This window comes from Neomonachus schauinslandi, chromosome 12, assembly GCF_002201575.2.
Source record: "Neomonachus schauinslandi chromosome 12, ASM220157v2, whole genome shotgun sequence".
Lineage (NCBI taxonomy): Eukaryota > Metazoa > Chordata > Mammalia > Carnivora > Phocidae > Neomonachus > Neomonachus schauinslandi.
Window position 1 is genome coordinate 98,947,637 of NC_058414.1, and position 6,525 is coordinate 98,954,161.

Sequence of the window (6,525 nt, forward strand, 5' to 3'; positions counted from 1 at the left end):
GCGGGAAGGGCCGGGGCGGAGGCCGGCGCGGGGACTGGGCGCGCGGCGCGGCGGGGCCGGGGGCCGGTGCTCGGGGCCGGGGCGCGGGGGGACCGCCTCGGCCGTGCGGGGGCTGAGCGTGCGGCCGCCGCGAGCGGGACGGCGCCGCGGAGCCGGCCGACTGGAAGCCGGAGAGCCTCGGCGGCGCCGCGGGCCTGTGCAAACAGACGGACGACAAGGACAGCTCGCAGCCGGCCGCGGAAGGGTGGGAGGGCTTCCCGGCTGCCAGGCAGATGCCAACGGCCCCATCTCCCCGCAGCCCAGCTCCGCTCAGGCTTGGGCTCAGGAGGGAGGAGGGGGACCCTCCTCCCGAGGCGGGGGCAGCCCAGAGGATTCCTGTCGTTGCCCTGGGCACCCCGCGACTGCGGTGGGAGGATTGGGCAGTGACCCGGGGGCTCTACCTAATATCGAGGCTGAAATACATATCTTTGAAAGGTTTTGGCTTAGCTTTAATGAAGAAAATAGTCTGCATCCCAACCGGGCAGAGACTGGGCAGGGGCGGCGGGGGGGGGAATGGTTTACCTGTGTTCCTTCCTGCACAGAGTCACCCGTGGCTCCTTCACCCCATCACTTAACATGCATTGAGTCCCTCGCTTGGGTCAGCCCGGGGAGCTCCGGGGAGCCTAGGGGAGCCCCGAGGAGCCGGGGGACCCTCCAGGCTGCACGCAGCCATGTTGTGTGGCCGAGGGTCCTGCAGACGCCTCTTGCACCTGGATCTCCTCTTGCCATCCCAGTGTAGGCTGTTGCTGTAAAAATAACTTTGGGGATCCTTGCAGCTTCTGACAGGGCTTTTCTGGCCATCTGTGCTATTCCCCCCCCCCAACACCCCGCCTTCCAGGGATTCTTGGAGAGTGTCACCTCCCTAGATTTCACCATGACTCGCCACTGTCTGATGAGAACATCTGCCCAGTGATGGAGAGGTTTTAGAGAGTAGAAATGCATATACCCCCTAAAAGAAGAAAGAAACTTAAGAACCCCCCTGATCTATCAGAGAATGAAATAAGTGTGCGATGAGTTGCTGGATACATTAAACACACAGAGTTTGGATTGAACTGAGAAGTAAGGGAGAAGGGTGGTCAGAGACCCCCCAGGGCCGGGGAGGACTGAGCAGGTGGGCTTAGTACCCCCCTCGGGTTGGTGCTCCAACTTGGCACCCGGCCGCAGGTATTTCACTTGTTTACCTTCAGAAGATGGTTTTATTTAAACGGGATTCTGGGGCTAAAAACAAAAGCCTGAAAACACTGACAGATGAAGCGCAGAGCATTTGGTGGATCATGGTAAATTCAATGAAGATGTTGTGTCCTTAATCTGAGATTCTAAAATATTATAGATTTCGTTCCTACCTATTTAGTTTCTTCCAAGGAATTGGCTTCATTTCCCAGGTGTGGAGATGGTTAAACGTCCTCATACTGGGTGGTAAATAAAATGATTTCTTCTGTTACATTTACGGAGGAGACTTGATACCTTCTCTTGAAGAAATAAAGGGCTCAGTCAATTTTAAGATAAACTTTTATTGGTTGGGACTCAGAAATTCCTTTCACAGAAAAATATAACAATGCTATTTTCTTTTGGGAGAGAAGGGTTTTCAATTAAATTCTGAAATTCTATTATGCGATTATTACATACTAATGAGAGTTCATCTTTTTGGTAAAATGAACACCCAAGCATGTTTGTATGCAGTTTATGCTCATTCCAAGACTCTAAGGAGCTGGCACAGATTCGGGCAAGAAAAATGTGTCTATTTCTTCTCAATATGTCTACTGTTTGAATTAAATATACTGGAGAGATTGGTGTAATTTGGTCTGGATATTGACTTGCTTTTTTAGCAGTGCTCTGAAATGTTGGTTTCATTTTTTTCCAAACCTATTTCAAAATATATTACAAACCTTTGGCTTAGTAAATCATCAATTAAGTCAAGATAAGCTAAGGAAACCACCGCATTAAAGTGGGAAGGGAATAATAATAATTTTAGTTGGGTATTTGTTATTAAATTGTTCAAGGGAAACCAATTTACTGCTTTTGCTTTTGGACAAAATTAATGTGACTTTTAGGGATGATGATTAATCCAAGTAGGACAATACACACATAAACATTTTATGTTAGATTTTAACACCTTAGATTTCAGAATCTGTATAAATAAATTGCCTGCAGAAAATCAGATCGTGGAACCATGTGGCTCTTGGATCATACCTTCAGTGGGAGAATGGCAAAAGTCACATTTCATAGCCTGTTTAATTTTCTGCTGAATTTAGCTTAAATCCAATCAATTTCAATTCTTTGAGGGCACAACCTTAGTATTTGTGTATCCTGTAAATAAAGAACTGATTGAATATAGTTCTTAAGGAGGGTGTATACTTAGACTATACGATTCTGAAATGAAACAGTTTGTTATCCTGATATTCATTATTTAAATAAAAATTACTAATGAGGATAGAAATTTTTCTTGGTATATTTTGTCATTAAAATTCAACTTTGCATTACTCTAGCTGATAGACAGTGGTGGTGCTCCCGTCTTATACTCGAGTTATTTTGAGAACCTGGATATTATTTTACAAAGAAAAAGGGAGTTTCGTTCTCATGGTGGTGGTGGAAGGGATGGTGAGAACCAAGAGGTGGTGTAGGCCTGGAAGATGAAAGTGTGATTTTATTAGCAGGTGCGTTTTCTTTGTAATAATCTCCCTCACCCAGCTCCTTCTCTGTTAAGCAAATGGCTTGTTAGGTCCCCACTTCAGAAAGAAACAGACGGGGAGCCCCTGGCCTTAACACACAGCTCTCTCTTCCCAAATGCCTGAAGCAGGAGAGGGGCTCATTTTTAAAAACAGGGGCTAGGGGCGCCTGGGTAGCTCAGTCGGTTAAGCAGCAGACTCTTGATATCAGCTCAGGTCAAGATCTCAGGGTCATGGGATTGAGCCCCGTGTCGGGCTCTGCACTCAGCGTGGAGTCTGCTTGAGGTTTTCTCTCTCTCTCCCTTTCCCTCTGCCCCTCCCCTTGCTCTCCCTCTCTCTTTCAAGTTAATAAAGAAATCTTTAAAAAATAAAAAAAGGGGCGTCTGGGTGGCTCAGTCAGTTGAGCGGCTGCCTTCGGCTCAGGTCATGATCCTGGAGTCCCGGGATCGAGCCCCTCATCGGGCTCCCCGCTCAGCGAGGAGTCTGCTTCTCCTTCTGACCCTCCCCCATCTTGTGCTCTCTCTCTCTCTCTTTCAAGTAAACAAATAAACAAAATCTTCAAAAAAAATTAAAACAAACAAACGGGGACTAGCTGGACGGCCCAGCCACGGAGGAACCGGCCCCTACCCGCCGGCAGGTGCACGGGGCCTTTCCAGGGGGCCTGGGCTGGGCCTGGCCGGCCAGCAAGCTCTCAGCTTTCAGCCATCTGCAGAACTTCCGCAGTGTCCACGGGACAGTCAGAGCTGCAAATCAGAGAGAAATAGTACTCTTTGCCTTTTTTATTAAGGGTCCACGATGAAGAAATTGGAAGGCAGTGTGTAGGAGCAGTTAACAGCAGCCACTTGGGGCCCCACGCACTTAGGTTTCAATTCTGGCCATGTGACCTTGGGCTCATTGCTTAACCTCTCTGAACTTCATCTGGAAGACGGGGGGCCGAATACCGATTTCACAGGTCGTCACAGGATAAGATTCAATGAAAGCATTTACTTGGCGCAGTGCCTGGAACACGGTAAGACCCAATGAATCGTCCCTCATGAACTCAAGGCTGGGGCTCATGACTGACCGGAAGTTCCCGTGTAAGCCACGTCAGTGCTACATTTAATTTTTCTCTTCCTTTTCTCTTTCTTTCCTTTCCTTTCATTCTTCTCTCTCTCCCTTTCTCGCTTTCTTTCTTTAAAGAAAAAAAAAATCCTTTTAGCCAAGAGTTACCTCTTGTAGAAAGTAGAACTAAAAGTGTTAGATTCTATTATATTTTAACTAACAATACTCACGTCAAGGAACCCAACTAGAAGTGGTAAATGCAGAACTGATTTTTTAAAAATTGAAATCTAGACGTTCCCACCATGCCTGGGAAGCAGTGAGAGGCTTCAGTAGCCAAACGGCTTTCCAGAGCTGGAGGAGAGGCCTTGGCCTGACTCACCGTTGCCCTGGCAACAGTAGGGCCTAAGGCCTCGTCCCTGATCCCTTAATCTGAGGAGCCTCCGCGACTGTGCCTCGGGAAAGGTCTCCCACGGACACCTGGCTGGTTAGAGCTACCCTGGCGGACAGGAGGGACAGAGAAGGGATGGAGGTGGGGCTCTTGCTTTCTGCCTTAATGAGTCTGTGATGGTCCCAGCTTTCCAGACCCCCACAGGCTTGGTCTAGAGGACTAGGCCGCAGAGTCTTCACCCGATTCTAAGCGCTGTCCGGGCGGTAGATGGCTTCCTAATCCCTCCCTGTTTCACCTTGGAGCCCAGCACCACGCTTTGCATACAAGTGGTACTTCCTAAGTGCCTGGGGCTGTAGGTCAATGAGCATCCCCTAGGGCACTGGACCCAGGCCCTGCTCCCTGGGCTGCCCGCATCCCCCGCCCCCCCCAACAAATACCTGAGGGAGGAAGCAGCACAATCATTTCTCCAGCTGCAAGGCCACAGATTTGACCCTGAGGCCTTTTTTGCCTCTAAAATTCTTTTTTATTCTCTTGCTATGTTCGTAATGTTGGCAAATATATGGCCCAGAGCATGTTCTGCTCAGTAGATCTACGGTTTCCTCAAATTTTGTCTTAAATCAGAGGATAAGATGAAGCAATTTGAAAGAAGTGCTGATTTCCTTTTCCAGTAACCATTCAGGTCCCAGGGAAAGAATGTTGCAGTGACGCACATGGGTTTTGGAGACAAAAAGACCGGAGTTCAAATCCTGACTGTACCATTTGGTTGCTGTGTGACTTTGGACCTACTTAACCTCTCTGAGCCTCAAGCTCCTCACCTATACAATGAGTATAACGTCATGTCTATAAAAGTAAGGAGCATTTGGTTAATGGCAATTACCCTTTCTGGTACACAACTCTGGGGGACCCATGGTAACTGGCAATACAGGAGTGTGAAAGTCTGGCCTTCCAGTTAAATCAAGGGCACCCTAAGAAAGCACTGTGAAAGGTACCCGAGCCCCAGAAAGGTGGGGTGCCGCCCACTGCCGACTCTGGCTTGTGGCTGAGAGGTGAGTTTAAATCCCTGTCCACTCTGACGCCGAGACCAAGATGTAGTTGCCCGTGGCTTTGACCGTCCTCACACCGAAATACCTTTCTGCTTCTGCCTGTGGGGGAATTTCCTTCTCAGAGATTCATTCTTTCAGGATGCAGCCCTAGCCCACTACCCACCTGAACGTCCATGTTCACTAAATGAAGTCGTCTTTAACTGTGAGCTAATAATGAAATTAGCAAACTTTTATCGAGACCTTAGTATGTGCCAAGGTTTATTCTGCATGTTATTGAAGCCTCAGAACAATGGAAAGCTTATTATCCCCACTGAAAAGATGACGAAGTTGAGATTCTGTTAATTAACTGGTTCAAGGCCATACAACTGTCAAGCTTATACCCACATCTGTTGGACCCAGAGTCGGCCTACGCTTTAGTGACCATCCTCCGGTAGGTGTTGGCCTCTGGCGCCATGGAGATTATGGTGGATGGGAAGTGAGAATCACCATGGGGCCAGGGAGTCGGGATGAGCGGAGGACCCCTTGGCATACAGGGCCCCTGGAGGTGGGGAGAGGCATGAAGAGGGTCAGAGCCAAGGAAGGGAAGGAAGGTAGGGCCACAGAGAGCCCAAAACAGCCCAGCTCCGCACAAGTACCAGTCTCTGACTATATTTAATCCTTTACAACCAGATTTCCTAGGAAAAGAAAGGCTTACCATTCCCACGTGGCCCACGATGCCCCGAGGATGTCCTGGTAACCGTGTATAACAAACAAAGTCACTCTGAGCCTCCCCAGACCACCGTGGTCTCCTTCTCCATCTCCAGCACTCCCTGGTCCTCAAATGCCCGGACTAGTAAAGGTCTTGGGCAGCAATGGCCCTCCACCAAGTATCTCCAAAATACCTCTGCTGACATCTCTTCCAGGCTTCCAATGTCCCCGTGTGGCAAAGGCCCATTTCCTCTTTCATCCCTGCAACCTCCAGCCACCAGTTCCACGGTCTGTGGCCTGCCCATTGCACCTGGTTGGCTCACCCAGATGGCTGACCATGGCAGGTTTCCAGCCCATCAGCCTCAGTCTCCTGACCCCCAACTGCCTCACGCCTCTCCCCTGCTCAGCAATGGTTTACTATACACGATCAAAACGAACTCCTCAGTCGTGAGAGATCCTAGATCCAAGATCCCCTCTGCATGGCGAGTCCGCTTCAAGCCAACCTTCTTGACCTTGGTTTTCTACACAAACCCCTGTCCAGTTCCGTGGGTTTCATTAGTTACTGCCTCTTAACATGGGAGCCCATTTTCCACACTCCCCCCTTTAAGAATCCCTGCATGGAGAAGGCCTTGCCCATTTTTTCATCTGTGGAATCCTCCCC